This window comes from Panthera pardus, unplaced genomic scaffold (assembly GCF_024362965.1).
Source record: "Panthera pardus isolate Hobbes unplaced genomic scaffold, ASM2436296v1 HiC_scaffold_11, whole genome shotgun sequence".
Lineage (NCBI taxonomy): Eukaryota > Metazoa > Chordata > Mammalia > Carnivora > Felidae > Panthera > Panthera pardus.
Genome location: NW_026526666.1, coordinates 50,392,710 through 50,411,510, shown reverse-complemented (window position 1 = coordinate 50,411,510; position 18,801 = coordinate 50,392,710). Strand labels below are relative to the sequence as shown.

At 39.1% G+C, this 18,801-nt stretch overlaps 1 long non-coding RNA gene across 1 annotated transcript in view; it reads left to right on the top strand.

Annotated features, from left to right (window-relative positions):
• LOC109266701 (uncharacterized) overlaps positions 1-17,915 on the top strand; it is a 65,358-nt gene extending 47,443 nt beyond the window's left edge. Inside the window, exon 4 of the long non-coding RNA XR_002079832.2 lies at positions 16,085-17,915. This is a non-coding gene — a long non-coding RNA (uncharacterized LOC109266701). The remainder of the gene's footprint in view (positions 1-16,084) is intronic.
• The last annotated feature ends 886 nt before the right edge of the window (positions 17,916-18,801 follow it).

Genomic DNA, 18,801 nt, shown 5'->3' with positions numbered 1-18,801 from the left:
GTCCATGCACTACCTTGGGTTTCCTCCTACTTGGTTGAAACGGCTCTTGTTCTCTTCACCAGTGTTATTTGTGTCTTTAAACCCAATGCACACTTTACTGTGTTCCTCTAAGTCTGCCTCTCAGTAGAATTGAACACAGATGGCAACTTCCTGTCTTCAAATACACTTCCCTGGTGACTCCTGAGACGCCATACACGTGTGCTTTTCAGACTTCTTGTCTTTTCCTTCCTTGTTTAGTTTTTTTTAATGTTGACCTTGCTTTGATAAACAGAATTTTAATTTTTGTGTGTACTTGAATTTTCAATCTTTTCCTGTATTTTAAATCTTTGAGTAAGGAATTCCTTAACCCAGGTTCATGAAGTACTTCTAAAATTTGTTATAAACATGTAAGGGCTTCTATTTGCTGGTCATATTTTAAGTAGAGATCCGGTCTTTTTTTTTTTCCTGTGTGTCTGACCATTTGTCCTAGAATTACTCATTGAATAGACCTCCCCCTCCTTCATCAATGATCTGCGAAGTCAGCTCTGTCATATATCAAAATTTATACAATTTTATTCAAAATTTATAAAACTATAGATCTGTGTATTAGTTATGTAACAAATTACCACAAATGTTTTGGTGTAAAACAACACAATTTATTACCTCACAGTTCTATGGATCAGAAGTCCAGCTTAGCTGGGTTTTCCTAAATGTCGAAAGTGTTGTCTGGGCCAGGCCCTTATCTGAAGGTTCGGGAGAGTAATCTGCTTTCAAGCTTATTCAGATAGTTGGCAGAATTCAATTCTTTGAGGCTATAGCATTAATGTCCTCATTTCTTTGGCTATGAACCTGGTCCACTCTTAGCAACTCAAGGCCACCCATAGTCTTTGGCATGTGACCCTCCATGTTCAAAGCCAGCAGAGGCATGTCAATTTCTCATTATGTTTCTAATCTCTGAGTTCATTTTCTTCAGCCAGCCAGAGAAAATTCTCTGCTTTCAAAGGGCTCATTTGATTTGATTATATTTGTTCACATCATCTCCATCTTTCTATATAACATAACCATATATGAGGGATATTTCATCATATTTGACCTCATTCAAAGTGAAGGATATTACATAAGGGCGAGGATCATCGGGAGTCATTCTTGGAATTCTGCCTACCACAATCTATGAGCTTTCTAACCTGTACCATTGGTTTATCCTTGTGGCAATATCCACACTATCTAATCAAGTTCTATCAAGAATCCTTTTGGGGTGCCTGGACGGCTCAGTCAGTTAAGCTTCTGGCGTCGGCTCAGGTCATGACCTCATGGTTCGTGGGTTTGAGCCCCACCATTGGGCTCTGTGCTAACAGCTCAGAGCCTGGAGCCTGTTTCAGTTTCTGTGTCTCCCTCTCTCTCTCCCCTCCCCCACTCACACTTTGTCTCTCTCTCTCTCTCTCCCAAAAATAAATAAAACATTAAAAAAAATTAAAAAAAAGAATCCTTCTAGCATTTTAACTGGAATTGCATTGGATCTATATAGTTTTATCTTATTTATTTATTTATTTATTTATTTATTTATTTAGTAGCCTTCACACCCAGCATGGAGCCCAATGCAGGGCTTGAACTCACGATCCTGAGAGCGACCTGAGCTGAGGTTGAGTTGAACACTTAACCGACAAAGCCAATAAGGCACCCCAGTTTTATCTTTTAGATATTGATTTTTAATTTAAAATATCATATGCCTCCTCATTCATAATTTTGTCCATAAACTTTGCGTATCTTTTCTTTGTTCACATGTCATAATGAAATGTTACAATGACCCCTGACCCAAAGCAAAATTTTTTACTTGAAGTGCGACTTCTAGAATGGTTGAGTGAGGAAGTCAATCATTTTCTTCTCCCCAAAAAGCAAATATAAAACCAGACAAAAGTCAAAAACAACCATTTTAGGATTTTGAAAATTGACCAAAGGCATCCATCTAGTTGAGAAGTATTTATTCAAGAAAAACCCCTAAACATCAGTAAGAATGGTGGGAGTCGTGGCATTTTATCCTGGGGCTTCTGCCATTCTACGCTCCAGCTCTGCTGTTCAGTGATTTTACTGGGGGCATGGCAAGCTGTGAGGACTGACAGCCTCTTCCTCAGAGGGGACTGGCTCGCTTTGGAGTGGAACACAGATACCCAAGGGTATTGTCATAAATGATAGGAAAATCCAGGAATAATAGCAAACAATTTAAGAAGGACAATATTGCAGCTAGCCTGAGATCACAATACTGCTTGGATAAGCAGTAGACTGACAGACCAGCCAGAAAATTCAAAGGGAAATCCAGAGATTGAGATAGTGATAGTGGGCCTTCAAAAGTGTTCACTTACCATGGTGATTTGGAAGAATGTATTCATGCTCCAGGATATACTCACACAGAGGAAAGATCAGATAGGGCCTTGGCTATCTACTTGCCTCTGATGAATGTGAAGCCTTGAGTATGTGAGAAGAATAAGCTAGAGCAGACCTGTAAACTGCCTGAACTTTGATTACACTCCTTAAATACACACAGCCCCATTGGCAAAGAGTGGAAGCCTTACAAGATGTTAATGCATAACCTCTAATCAATCACTGGCTGACCATTCAGCTGTGCTGACCCCTAGGGAGCCAGGCTTAAAAAATAAAACAAAAATACATTAAAAAAAAAAAAGAGCAAACATTGATTGCTGCACACTATTGGGAAGACAGACTCTACAGAGTTAATCCTGGCAAGTCATTAAACAAAAAAATCAGCAACAACAACTACCCCTGGAGGGCATATGAATCCAGAGTTGCTACCATATATTATGTAGAATTTCCAATTTAAAAAATTATATGCAAAAAAAGAGCAAAATCAACAAATATAAACCCAGGAAAGTGTGCCCATACACAGGAAGAAAAATGAATGGGTTCATGACATGCCACCCCAAAATATGCCAACTTGGCATTTTGATTATTTTGAATTAAAGGCACTTAAAAATAGCAGGTGCAAGAAAGACAGTCTGATTACCCCTTTTCCTCCTGACAGCAGAAGTTGAAGGACCATGAGAGAACTGCCCTCCCTATGCCAGGAGGAAAGAAACATCCTTATCACCAGAAGTGGAAGTCAGGGTCACGAGAATTCTGTACAAGCCCACCTTGTTAAAATAACTCTTATCTTCTTTCAGTATCCTTATTTATTTTACTTTTCCACAATTGCCATTCTTGTTCAACCCAGTATATAAGTATTTAGGTTTTGCTACTTCTTTGGGTCTTCTTTTCCTTATGAAGGTGCCCATGTCATATAAACTAACATTAAATAAATTTGTATGTTTTTCTACTGTTAATTGGTCATATGTAAATTTAATTCTTAGGCAGGCCCACCCAGAAACCTTAAGAGGGTAGAGATAAAGCTTTTGCCTCCCCAACAGTTTCTGGAGATGAGAATGGGATTGTACTGGCTGGGACATTGTTCACTACAGGGATCGCAGCTGACAGAGCCCGGGACATTGACAAAGTCTGCAGTAGGTAAAGAGTTCTTACATGTCAGTCTCCCAGATCTCCGCCTGTACGTTCCAGTTAGATGAGAGTGGGAAGAGTCTCCTCTTGTCCTTTTCTCTTTCCAAGTTCACACTGGCAGAGGAAAACATTTGTTTTCCTAGTTCTTGGGGTGTAGCAACTCCAGTACTTTCCAAATACTCTTGTTTTTGATTGATTTCCTTCCTCCCAGAGATGGTCATTGTTTTTCTTCGTTTCTGTCTTTTGTGTCACTTGTCATAAGGAGGAGAATTATAGGGTAAAATACAAACATAGGTCCAAGAAGCCTGTTGTTTGAGCTGGTCTCATAGACTGCTAAGTTTATAGTTCTCATCAAGTCAGTATCTGTTTGGACAAACTTTGCTGTGGGTCACAAACTAAAAACCCAACAACTGGCTGATCTTCTCCTTTCATCTTGTTTTATGTCCTGAGATCTTAGCTTGTGACTACTGAGAATATCCTCTTTGGTCTCTGCCAGTGTTGGGGGGGGCGGGTAGGGCACAGGTGGTGGGGTTTTTATCAGGTGGCCAGCCAACAGTCTGGAAACCTAAAACAAGAAGTGACAAGCAGCATTCTCTTTGTCTAACCATGCCAGTTCTCAGGGGAACTGGTCTTAATAAAAGGCCCAGTCACCTTAACCTTCATTGCCTTGTTAGTGTGAGGGAAGTCCCATGCAAGTATTGCCTATCCTGTGTCACAAATGAGTAGGTCTGGGACTGGGGCAATTTCATGTTCTTATGGGACATTGGAGACATGGTTTTCACAAACACTATTATCATTTGTGACAATGAAGATCTTTGCTGAAGATCTTTACTTACTTAGGGTCACTCTGGAAGTGAACTTTTTGGATCGTGGGGCTGCATCTTACATCCATGCTTGGAAAGTGACCTCTGGATCTTTCCATAAAAAGGCTTATTGGATTGAGTGACTACTGAAATAAATATAACCTTGAAGATCCTACTTGTCAATGGGCAGATAATGGATTGTTTGAATTGGAGAAACTTCTATATTTGAAAAAATTTTAGAGAGCTCTCATACTAAACAAATGTCTTATCAGTACTTCTGGGAAGATCAAATTAAAAAGAGGACGCAACTGGGGCACTTGCGTGGCTTAGTCCATTAAGTGTCCAACTTTGGCTCAGGTCATGATCTGGCGGTTCATGGGCTGGAACCATGCACTGACAGTTCAGAGCCTGCTTGGGATATTCTTTCCCTCCTCACCCCCTCTCTGCCTCCTCCCCGCTTGCACTTTCTCTCTCTTTCTCAAAATAATAAATAAATACACTTTAAAAAAATAGTGGACACAATGGCATGTAATGCCTAGCCTTATCAAACTTAAAACAAAAATTTTAATCCATACCCACTTAAATCTTCCTTCTCCACCCACTTATACTCCCTGTACCCCCAACTTCTTGTCCCTGACCCTTCAGATGATCTACTGAATCTCTGAGTCCCTCCCTCAAACCCTTCTTCTTAAAATCTGACCTTATCTTCTTAGCAAATTCTGTTAACTCTCAAAACTCCTTCAACTTACCCTCAAAATCTCTTAAACATATATCTTGCCTTTCCCTGCAAGATATACAGAGAGCACTCTGGCCTGATCTCCAGGCCTGGAATATACAGGTTACTTATGTAAATGCTGACAGCCAGGAAATAAATTTGCCATAATTTACACCTCCTCCTACTACCCCCAGCTCAGTAAAACAAACTCAGTCAACTCTAGGGCTTTCTATGCAGTGCCCCACCCTGTGGGTGTATCCTGGACCCCTCCCACAGAGAATCCATGTACCTTGGACAGCAGGTCCAAAGAATTCCAAAGTATGCTATTTTGCCTCTAATTCCGGAAGATCCTACCGAACTTAAATTTTTAATTAAAAATTTTTTTAAAGTTTATTTATTTATTTTTAGAGACAGAGACAGCATGAATGGAGGAGTGGGGGAGAGAGAGAGAATTCCAAGCAGGCTCCTTGCTGCCAGTACAGAGCCCAATGCAGGACTTCAGCCCATGAACCACCAAGATCATGACCTGAGCCAAAATCAAGAATCAGATGCGTAACTGACTGAACCACTCAGGCACCTCTAATTTTTTTTTAGGTTTATTTATTTTGAGACCGAGAGAGAGGGAGAGAGCGCACACACTCGAGAGCAAGAGTGGGGGAGGGGCAGAGAAAGAGGGAGAGAGAGAGAATCTGAAGCAGGCTCTACACTGCCAGTACAGAGCCTGAAGTGGGGCTCAAACTCATGTACTTGTGAGATCATGACCTGAGCCAAAATCAAGAGTTAGACACTTAAACAACAGAGCCACACAGGTGCCCTGATCCTGCCACATTTAGAGATGAGTTAGAAAGATGTGTGGCCTTTCACACCTCCATTCACAGGGACCTTGACTGGCTATTCAGGGTTATTCTTCCAAGCCATGGTTATATGGTAGTTGTGAGATAGGCTAGATGGTCCCAGGAAGAAAATCACCCCCAACAGAGGAAACAGGTAGCCAGAACTTCTCCCAGACTCTCCTGCAAGTGACTCATCCAGGCCAATAGTCAGAGCTTGATAGTGGGGATAATAGAGGTCTTTTCCTCTAAGGTAGTCGGTTTTAAAGTTGAATGATGCACTCAAAAGGAAGGGGAACATCCTAAGACCTTTGTGGTACACTTTCTACAAACATTACATTAAACCCTGAAACACCAGAATATAGAAATCTTTGAATTTCTGCCTTAGTCTCTCTGATATAAAGAGACAAACCCAAAATAGTGTCACTGGCTGGGCAGGTATCAGTATTATTATTGATATAGCTACGTAAGTCTTTGAAAATGGCTTATAGGAAAATAAGACAAAAATATTAAAATCAACAGCTGTTGCTGTGCATATCGAGTCTTTACAAGAACAAAAATGATGACTCTAAGAGTAACTCAGAGTCCACTCATTTTTCTCATCAATCACAGGGCCTTCCCTATTTGCCTCCAGACTTCTGTAGATATTGTGAAAAACTAGGACCTCAGAAAAACAATTATCCTGAACTTAAGTAAAAGGAAGCTCAGACAATTTCCCTAAACACCAGCACCCTCAGAAGGTCCATTTTTCTCTGCCTGTAGGATGATACCCCACTAATTGATGAGATAAACTAATTCTCAGTCACACCTCAGAACCTACTATTAAATTTAAAATTGAGGATTGGAAGCTGTATATTGTTTTTAAAGTTTATTTATTTATTTTGACAGAAAGAGTACGTGCGAGAGCACTGGTACGGGCAGAGAGAGAGAGAGAGGGATAGAAAGAATCCCAAGCAGGCTCCTCACTGTCAGGTCACAGAGCCCAATGTGGGGCTTGATCCCACAAACCACGAGATCATGGCCTGAGCTGAGATCAAGAGTTGGATATTCAACCTACTGAGTCACTCAGGCACCCCTGGAAACTGTACTTCTTAAGTAACACTGGTGCGGTTCTCTCTACCACTCACTCAGGATTATCGCTGTCATCTCTGATTCTATTTAAGCTGCTGGAGTGTCTGGACAATGTATTCCATTACCCATATCTCAGGCCACCCCAATATCCTTAGTCCCTCTTAATACCCCTCATGCCTTTCTTATTTCTGAATCCTTACCAGTGATCTTTTAGTTAGGGATGTGGTGTGTAACTTAATGCCACCATACAATGCTGTAAGGAAGGCATTTTTATTTCCATGCCCTTGGACTAAACCTCAAGCTTGCTACTTTCCTTAATGAAAACCTGTCTCAAATTAAAATCCTCTGAAGAAGATGCTACCTTAAAATTTGCACCACTACTCTTTGGGCCTCACATGCAAATGAGACTGGATTGCACTGAGTGAGTGTAGATCCTGTGCAAGTTTCCTGGAAAAAGAACACATTTTTCCTATTAGTAGCCCAGTATACCCCTCAGGAGAGGCAGAATTAGGAATTGAACCTATAATAGACTTTTTTTTTTTTATAGCAGGGTGTTCTTATCTTTACTTCCTCACCCTGTAACATCCTAATCTTGCCAAAAAAAAGGGGGGGCGGATTTTATTCAAATGGGAATGAAATCTGCCCATTTGTACAAGATCTAAGGGTATAAACTCCTTTGTAATTCCTCGCCACCCGTAGTTTCTAATCCAGCTACCATTCTTACCTTGATTCCTGCTGACGCAGCCTGGTTTACAGTAATTGATGTCTGCTGAGCCCTCTTTTCAATTCCATTGCATTCTGACTTGCAGTTTCTCTTTGCATTTATTTTTAGAGGGAGACAGTTGACATGGAGACTCACATCCCTGAGGGATATTTTGAGTCTCCCTCAATATTCTTCCAAGTCCTTAAAGCCAACTTAGATTCTGTAGCCTTTACCTGAGGCTCCACACTTGTTCAGTATGTTGATGACCTTTTACTCTGTAACTAAACTGCACACAGTGCTCTTATAGATTCTCTCATTCTCCTAAAGGCACTAAAAGCAGCCATAAAGCCTCCCAGAGTCTAAACTTCAATGGGTACAAACAACTGTGACCTACTTAGGACATGAGATATCTCAGGCACTCAAAAGCTAACTCCAAAATGCCTTGACTCAATTTTGTCCATTCCTCTCCCTAAAAAAATGCAACCACATATATTTCTAGGGGCAGCGGGCTATTGTCACCAATGGATTCTTAACTTTGTTGCTTTTGCTAAACTCCTGCATGCTCTCCCCACCATACCACCTCAAAGCCCATTTCCTGGGGCTCCCCCACTCCCTGCAGAGGCATTAATTTTCTTTGAAGCTCTGAAATGAACATTGTCACACCCCCAGATCTCAACTTACCTAATTTTGACAAACCTTTTCAGCTATATTGCCATGAAAATAATGGGATTGCTATAGAACCACCTTTTACCTTTCAGATATGTCCTAAAGCATATTTCTCATATCGGTTGGACCCTGTAGCAGCAGGCATGGTCCTGTACCTGTGTGTGGTATCTGTGGTAGCTGCGACAGCTGCCCTAATTGACGAGGCCAGTACTCTTACATTAGGCTCCCCTGTTCACTTCTATGCTCCCCATGCTGTGTCTGCTCTCTCACAAGTGCATAAGACACAGCATCTCTACATGGCCACAGACCACCTATGAACAAGCCCTACTAACAGTCTTTCCATCATCTTACATCATTGTAACACTTTAAATCTGACTATTCTATTGCTCCCTGATGATTCCATGTGACTGCCTTGTGACTATAGAATTGGTCCCAAAGCCACCAGAAAGCTTCTTAGATGCCCCTTTAGACAACCCAGACTTACTTCCATTTTGCGGTGACTCTTGTCAATGACATTTCTGGGGAAACATAATAACTGGTTATGCCTTAGGTTCCCCACATGAAACACAAGGCATACTCTTTGCCCACTGTAAAATCAGACTGAATTGCTAAACTTACAGATCTTACTAAAGCTTGCACACTGATGAAAGGAAAAACTACTATTTACATTGACTCCAGACATGCTTTTGGAGTCAGCCATGCTGTTGGCACAATGTAGAAACCTCAGATTGTTAACCTCTGTTGGTAGTCCTATTGCCAATGGGCATATGATTGGTCCTACTATAGGCTATACACCTCCCTACTAAAAATGTTCATTGTCCACCTCATACTAAGGAGACCAATACTGTATCTCTAGGAAATAATACGGCTGACAAAGGTGCTAAACATACAGCCTGAAATAGACCCCCTATTTTATCACTACCCAATTTATAAACTTGCCTTGTCTTTGATTGATATTATTGTTTATCAAATGTCCCCAAGTCTGACAAAGACAGTGAATACAAAAGCGTGCCCAGTAATTAACCAGATTATACATTGCGCTAAGCGAACTTCTGTGGTCCTTTTTCTTTTGACCTTTCGGCTTGCACTTATCTCCCATCAATGGGGACATATGTGCAGATGGGGGATAGTAATGGAATTAAAAGATAATTGGTTCTGTTCTGGCATCCACACAATTTCTGACCAAATTATTTCCCAGTGTACTGCTTGTAAATGTCACCAAAGTTTTAGAAGAAACCAACTTGCTTTAGGAAGTCTTCCAAGGCCCACATTGCCCCTTGCAGTACTCCAAATGGATTTTACAGATTTGCCTCCAGCTTTAGGCCATTCCCATTGAATGGTACTTGTCTATGTGTTTAGTGGATGGACTGAATGCTATTGAACTAGATGTGCTGATGCCACAACAATAGTAAAGAAATTAATAACTTAGATTTTTCCTTGTTTTGGCATTATTTTATGGATTGAATCAGATCAAAGAACTCATTTGACAGCAGAAATAAGTTGCTGCTTGCAAAACCTCTGAGGTACTCATTTCATACCTCAATCATAGGACAACTGGAACATAAAACTCAAGACATAAAAAGGATTTTAGGAAAAGTCTGTCAAGAAAATGGACTTAAATATTATCTCTTACCCTTATAAAAATCTAGAATACTCCAAATAGGGGACATGGTTTATCCCCTTTTGAAAAGTAAAGTTCGGTTGCCCTATGCCTACTGGCATCTCTAAACCTTCCATTCCCAGACTGAGTGAATATTATGGGGACTTTAGTGAGCAATGTGAGATTATGATTAGCTATATACAAGAATTAGTTAGGATACTTGGAACAGATCATCAATAGGTAAAAAAAAAAAAAAAAAAAAAAAAAAAAAAAGTCACAACCTCCAAACATCCCTTACCATCCATTTCCACCGGGAAGGTGGATAGAGCAAGGTTTTTAGAAGATAGTACACACTGTCATCTCACTGAGAATGACCTTATCAAGTACAGTAACCATTTACACTGCCATCAAAACAAAAGAAAAATCCTCCTGAATTCCTATAAGCTATGCCAAACTAAACCCAGATCAGCACTCCCAAGACAACTGGAAGACCATTCCTACAGGTAACCTTACAGTAAGGATTTCTAGGATCAATTCCCAAGCCCAAGAAGCATATGATATCATGAAGTAAACAGCTTTCCCCAAGAACATGGATTAGAAACTATACTTTCATCTATTTTCTCTTTCTACTAAGTCTCCTAGTCTACAAAAACAAAAAATAAAACAAAGTAAAACAACACTGTTACTTTAAGTGAAGCCTCCTCTTTCTTTGACCATTTACTTAAAGGCTTACTAAAGATTGCTTATCTCAGTCTTATTCTCCCTCTGTTCCTCCACTATGGCCTTTTTCTCAAATTGTGTCTTGCTCTTATTAACCCTCACTGTGTTTTTCAACAGGTCAAGCATAGACCTGACATTCCCTTACTCTGGTTTTCCAAACACTGGCCACATTAACTAACTAGTCTGGCTATTGGTCATGTCAACCTCTAGATCATGCAAAAGAACCTGAACTGATTTTTGTTCCTGCCCATATGAACTACCTCTGAAAAATGGATATATGACAGGGTATGGTATCCATATCCACGAAAACAATATTACTTTGTTTCCCCTTCTGCTAATCGGACATGAGAAAACATTTAAAGATTCTCAAGGACTGTTCTTTGCTCAGGTAAAGTCATTAGAAGGGAATTTTTCCCTCTGTGTTGAAAACAGGAATGGTGCTAGATCCTTCCTAGGTGACATACCAAGGCAATATTACAGTAAAACTCTGGTTTGGCTCCCTAGGTGATGTCTTCAAGCCTCACAAAGGTCATAGATGGCCCTGGCACTGACTCTTACAGTACAAACACGTGTCAAATCACTAGATGTTACAGCTAGCTCACAGGCCACCCTTATGCGGTCTGGGGTGGCTTAGTTGCTCCCCTAATTATGCTCCCCAACACCCAAGATTACATATGGCTAGACCAGAATTATGGACTAGGTGACAGTATTTTAGCCAGGTAACAAAACCAAGTCTCATAACTGCCAAACCTGAACTATAAGTCTTCTATATCAGATACTTCACAATCTATTCTGTTCCTATGGATGGATATAAATGCATGGAAAATGGGAGGTAACAGATGACAGATGACAGATGACAAAACACACCAAACACCAACTTGATGCATCAAAAATTTCATTCCGATCCTATTTGATGAGGTATATGAAGGATTCAAAAATGGGCAGGACAATATGGACTTGGATACCTGATGCCTTCTGTCACCAGGTGCTCTACTTCAAATGTAAGCCAAATCGCAAACTTGGGCACCTTTGTTTATAAAGTACTGCCGCATAGACATACTAAGTGTACTAGGCACAATGTCCTAGAAGACCCACAATTCTAAATTCTTTTCAGCATCGAGACCACTTTTCCCAGGCTTTGGTAGTGCTGAGCTGGAAAAGGCAGTTTGTAATCTTTCCATAATAATAGAAACGGAGTTCAAACTTCAGTGTGCAAACATTGGAAGCACTTCAAATGGAAGTTAATAGTCTAGCCTCTGTTTCATTCCACAAATGTGCCCTGGACACACTGATGGCCCAGTTAGGAGGAGCTCATGCAATTACTGGTGGGGAATGCTGTTCCTGTGTAAATCACATGGGAAAATAGTGTCTAATCTGCACCTTTAAAGGACAAGATAAACACTCTCCATCAGATGTATGAGGCTCAACTATTTTTTTTTTTTTAATTGGATTGGACTATTCCCAAGGATGGGAGACTGGTTTAATGGAATATGGAGAAATGTGCTTAGATTTTTTTCTTTTCTGCTTATTCATTCTTGTTCCAATCTATGTTCTACTCTTCCTTTAAAGATTCCTTGCCAGTCAGTTACTAACCATTTCTTCTCTGCACAGTCAACAGCTCAGCTTTTAATATGTGAAACTTTGGGGAATTTCTCAGATGGGAGAAATAAAGGGTTCAGGACATGCCACCCCGAAAGAAGTTGTCTTGGCATATTGATTATTTTTGAGTTAAAGGAACTTAAAAAATAGTGAGTGTAAGAAGGGAACTCTGTTTTTCCTTTTTCCTTCTGGAAGCAGAAAGTAGAGCTGCCTTCCCTATATCAGGAGGAAAGAAACATCCTTGTCACCAGAAATGGGAGTCAAGACCAGGAGAATCCTCTACAAAGCAACCTTGTTAAAATAACTCTCAATATTCCTTTGTTCTCGTCATTTATTTTAATTGCTTTTCCACAATTGCCACCCTTCATTCAATGCAGTCAGTATATAAGCATTTAGGTTTTATCACTGCTTTGGGTTTTTATTTCACTATGTAGTCTCCCGTGTCATGTAAAACTAATATTAAATAAATTTGTATTTCTCTTGTTAATGTGTGTTATATCAATTTAATTCTCAGGCCCAACTGGAGACTCTAAGAGAGTAGAGGTAAAATTTTTTGTTTCTCCTACAAAAGCAATCAATAGAAACTTTCTCTGAGGGGGCCATATATTGAACTTAGCAGAGGAAGACTTCAAAGCAATTATTATGAGCATGTTTAAAGGAACCAGTACCTTAAAAAATAAAGAGAAATATAATAGTGATTAGTCAAATAGAGGATATCAATAAAGAAATACACATTATTTAAACAATCAAACAAATTCTGGAATTGAAAAGTACAATAATTGAAAATTTCACTAAAGGGGCTCAATAACAAATTTCAGCTGGCAGAATAAAATGAATCAGTGAAAGTGAAGATACATCAAGAATTATGAGAAATTACAGAAAGAAAAATGAACAGAGTCTCAGAGACCTGAGGAGTACCAACAAGTGATCCAACATAAGTGTTTCAGAAGTAGAGGAGAGAAAGAGGAAGAAAAATATTTAAGAAATAATGCCAGAAAATAACTAATATATATATATATATATATATATATATATATATATATATATATATATACATATTATATATATGTATATAGTAAAAGACATCTGTATTACTCCGCTCAAGCTGCTGTAATAAAATACCCTTTACCGAACAGCTTAAACAACAGATACTTGTTTCTCACAGTTTTGGAGAATAAGTCCAAGATCAAGGTACTTGCAGATTGAGTTCCTGATGAGAACCTTCTTCCTGGCTTACAGATGGCTGCTTGTCCTCACATGGCAGAGAGAAAGCATTCTGGTCTCTTTTCCTCTTCTTATAAGGGTATGAATCCCAATATGGAGGCCCTTCCTCATGACCTCATTTAAACCTAATTACCTTACAAAGGCCCCACCTCTAAATACCATCATAGTGAGGATTAGAGCTTCAACATATGAACATTAGGGGGACACAAACATTTAGTTCATAACAGCATCCTACAAATGAATTTAAGTGGTGCACTAGAAAATATTAAATACAATAAAAGCAATAAAAGCAGAACAGAAATACAAAAAATGCATGATATAAATCCGAATAAAATTTCAACAAATATGTTGAAAGTAAAAGCATTTGACAAACATATATTGGAAACTGACAATACCTGTTTGTTGCTGGTAAGGATGCGATAGGAACTCTCATTTATTGCTGGTGGGTACATAGAAATGGACTCATTGGAAGACAGTTTGGCAGTTTCTTATAAAGCTAAACATAATCTTATGAGCCAGCAATGTGCTCCTAGATATTTATCCAACTGATCTGAAGCCTTATGTCACAAAAAACCTGCACATGAATGTTTATAGTAGCTGTATTTACAATGGCCAAAAGCTGAAAACAACCAAAATGTCCTTTAATAGGTGAATAGGTAAACTGTGGAGTGAAATGTTATTCAGTGATAGAAAGACATGAAGCCATAAAAAGGCATGATAAATTTTAAATGCATATACTAAGCAAAATAAACCATTTTTAAAAGGCTTCATACTCTATGATTCTAATATATGACAATCTGGAAAAGAGAAAACTAGAGACAGTAAAAAAGATCAGAGTTGACAGGAGATGGGAGTGCAGGGGAAGTCCCAGTAGATGAAGTACAGGGAATTTTTTAGGGTGTTGAAAGAATTTTGTGTGGTAATATAATTGTGGATATAGGACACTATGCATTTGTCAAAACTTTAGAGCCAAGAGAGTGAACTTCAATTATACAACTATTAAAAAATCATTTAGGAGGTAGAGGAATCCCAAGATTGAATCCAGTATGTGACAACACTGTCTCTCTTGTATGTCTTAAAAATGTGTAAACAACCTCACTGAAGGGGGTTGGGTAAGAGGTGCTGACCTAAGTATGACCTAAGTACCTGGCCAGGATGCCTCAGATATGTTAAAGTCATCAAAAACAAAGAAAGTCTGAGAAACTCTCATGTCAAGGGGAGAATGAGTAGACATGATAAACAAATGTAATGTGGCCTCCTGGATGGGATCCTGAATCAGAAGAGGACAAAGAAAAACTGAGGAAATCTGATTAAAGAATGGACTTTAATTAATAATAGTGTATCAGTATTAGTTTATTAATTTTAATAAATGTACCATACCAATGTAAGATGTTAATAATAGGGGAAAATTAATGTGAGTTGTGTGGAAACTCTGTATTTTACAATTTTTGTAAATTTTCTGTAAATCTAGAACTTTAAAAAATATAATATTTAAAAAATGTATATATATATGTATATATGACATATATATGTATATATGACAAATGTATATATATGTATATATATGTATATATATGTATATACATATGTATATATGTAATGTATATATATATATGTATATATATATATATCTGTGTACCTGTGTGTGTATGTATCATGAAAGCAGTAACCATAAAAATGTTATAGTGGCATGGGATACCCGGGTGGCTCAGTTGGTTAAGCATATGACTCTTTATTTTAACACAAGTCCTGATCTCGCAGTTCGTGAGTTCAAGACCCGCGTTGGGCTCTGCACAGACATTGTGGACCCTGCTTGGGATTCTCTCTCCCTATCTCTCTGCTCCTCCCCTGCTCTCTCTCTCTCTCAAAATAAATAAATTTAAAAAAATTAAAAAAAATAAAATACATATATTTTTTAAAAGTTATAGTGGCTCTAATAATGTCAAGTAAAATAGAATTTAAGGCAAAAATATAATAGATAAAATGTGATATGTCCATAATGCCCATATAATGAAATATTATTCAGCAATAAAACGGTATGAACTATTGATACCCACTACAACATGGATGAACCTCAAAAACATTATGCTGATTGGAAAAAGCCAGATGCAAAAGATCTATTGTTATAGATTCCATTTATACCAAATGTCCAGAAAAGGCAAACCTATAGAGACAGCAAGTAGATTAGTGGTTGCCTCAAGATGGAAGTGGAAAAGTGGTTTGGCTGCAAATAGGCATGAGGGATCTTTTTGGGGTGATGGAAATGTTCTAAAATGGGATTGTGGCGATGACTCTAAATTTAATTTTACTGAAGATCATCGAACGGTATGTTTAATCTGAGGCAAATTTTAGTGGGGGGCAGTGAAACTTCTGATGTGTAAATTATATGTCAATAAAGCTGTTTAAAACATAAAAAAATTATATTTAGATAAGTTAATGATTAACAAGCAGATTAATATCAATATTGGCCATTTCTATGGCCTATAATAATGCACATGATAGCCCTGGCACAGAAGCAGGCCAAGGAGTCAGTTTAATCATAGGTCATGCTGCATTATGCTTAGGCAAGGTGCTGGCTTTGTTTAGTTTTGCCTTTAAAATGTTGTAATGAAATTTTGCCCTACTTTCTAAGAACTTAAATTACATTTCTTCGTCCTTTTTTCTTCGTAGTTGGAGAATTTGTGGCACATTGACTGAACAAAACACAGTCTTGTTCTTATGACTCCTTGCCGGTGTGATGTGGAATTACACTCTCCTGAGGACATGGTCAGCACTTAAAGGCCCTTCCTTCTCAATGTCCAGAGAAAGCTGTTTCCAAGCTCTTCCTCACCAGCCATGGTGGCCTCCTGGTCTTTGCTGGGAATCTGGGAGGCAGACACAATAGCTAGACAACCTCAAGGCTGGCTAGAATTCTGTTCCTTCTGGCTTACCAAAGGGCAAACCCAGGGTCAGTAGGTCCTTCCCAGTGTTGGATGGTCACTTTCAACCAGCCCACAGATACACTGTGGAAGCAAACCTCAAGAGCAGCAAAGCCTGTACAAAGAGGTAATTCATACACAAGGGTAGTTCTGTGGTAGTTGGTAGACCCCCAGTGGGACATGTAAGTTCATAACCAGCCTGAATTGAGTTATGAGAAAGTTAAAATCATCACCATCATCATTAGTGATACAAAGATGGTAGGAAAGAAGAGAGCTGTTCTGAGTTATTCTTGTTTCCCAGCATTTTGTGAGGTGTCCTATCTCTAGTCCTTTGTATATACTTCTCTCTTCTGTCATGTCTCTCTTCCACGTAGGAAAATCTTTTAACACTGTCAAGATTCAACTCAAATGTTCTTTCTTCCAAGAAGCTTTCCTTGACTCCCTTCACTTTAGTGAAGGAGGTACACTCTCCTTTGTATGCCTTGGGGCTTGGTGCCTGTCCTGGTTTGTGTCTTCCTCTATTATACTCTATTATACTCTAATTGATACTCTATTATATCATGTACCTTCCTGTTCTCAGCCTTAGATGAAGAGTATCTTGAGGAGCTCAGTTGAACTGTTGATTCATCTCTACATCCCAGTACATAGTACAGTGACCGGCATGGAGAAGGAGAAGTGGCTCATAATAAATATTCCATTAATGAGCAAGGAATGAGTAAAAGAAGAATGAAGAGAGACCAGCCTCCAGAGGAAACTTTGAAGTTTCCTCTCACCCTATTCCTGTATCCCCCAGTTGGCCTGGGTTGCCACACCCTTTGTGGGATCTGTGCTATTTCTAGCCCATTTTTCAAAAACATTTTTATTATAGGTTGAAACATGCAACTTTGAAAATTGTCTTTCAAGTTCATGGCCTTCAACCCTAGAATTAGGTTGCAAATATGTGTCTTTGGTTGCTAGTAATGAAAAAAAGATTGAATGGGGAGAACTTTCCATGGGAAGGACATATAATAATGTTACAAAGAGCAGTCTTTATAAAATTTCAAGGGAATATCATATTTTTTTCCAAATGCTTTACAAGCATGTTGGGGAAAAGGATGACCTTAGGCCTCACCAATTCTTTCTCTATGGTTCTACGTATTGACTTGCAAAGAGGCCACACTGCATTGCTCTTCGCCAAGATAAGCACTTAGAAATGCATTTGTTCATGTTCTGCCTCCCATATTTGTGAACCAAACTCATTTCATACTTCCTTCTTATCTCTGAGCAAAGAATTTACTGAGATAAACAGAAACATAGCATGTCCCGAAACCTCCCACAATGCACCTCTTTCACAAACTTGATCTCACTTTCTCCTAACATACAAACTTCTTCTAGAAATATACTTGTTCCACTGTTAGTGTTCCCTGGAAAGCAGTCCTACCTCAAATTCAACACACACCCAGATATTTTTGGAAAATTTTTGTTGTCTTGTACCTGATTAGGTTTGGTAGTATTGAAGGGTGTTAAAATTTAGCCTCCCTTAGTGCATCAATTCAGGGTAAATCCACATTTCGTGCTCTCACATAAAAACTTAATGCAGTGTAGACCCTTGTGTGTATAACTGTTTCTTCCATGACCTTGAAGGTAGAGAGTGGGTCTAGTTCCCTTCCTGATACCCACGGCCTAATTCTGAGCCTGACATCAAAAAGGTACTTGATAAAATGTGACTTTTAACTTTGAGCCCTTAGAAGCACATGACTGTGTTTAGCACCTGAGGGGCCAGTGTTAGCAGAAGGATGAAAAATTGGGGATGTTTGGGCAGCATTTGAGAATTAATGGTGGCCAGGAAGATCTCTTAAATGAGGAAAGGCAAGGCAGCTAGTGGAAGACAGTTAAATGGGGCAGAGGAACTTGAAAAGGGGAATAGACAAAGAACCACTGTCAGGCTGGGCTCTTCCTCCTTACCTGTCCTCAGCTCCAGGACCCACTGAACTTCTTTGGGTTTTTCTTTGTAGTCCCACCTGCTCCAATTCTGGCCAGGAGAGTTGCAGTGCAGGATGACTAATTGTAAGCAGGTGGAGAACAGTAACTGAATGTAAAGTTTAGGAATTTATTTAGTCAAGAATTTTGAAGTTATGTTAAAATGTCAGGCTGCACTATAATATTTCACTGCTCAAGGAGTAGACCTTCTAAACGACTAATCATCTTTCCCCTGTAAAATGTAGTATGCTCCAGTGGAAACAGCCCATGAACAACAGCCTGGTGTTCCATTTCTCCAAGGTCTGCCAGAATTGCTGCTGGGTTGATTTGGAGGATTGGCTGGGTTGGGCTAAGGTTAAGCCAAGAAGATTTTTTTCAAAGTGGCATTTGGGGGTAACTACGGTATGTTCCCAAACAACAGATGATGAAGACAAAGAGGTGTGATCATAAAGGTATGTGACCTCAAAGGTATCTAACTTTGGTCTTTTGCCAGATTCTTATTTGTCAAAA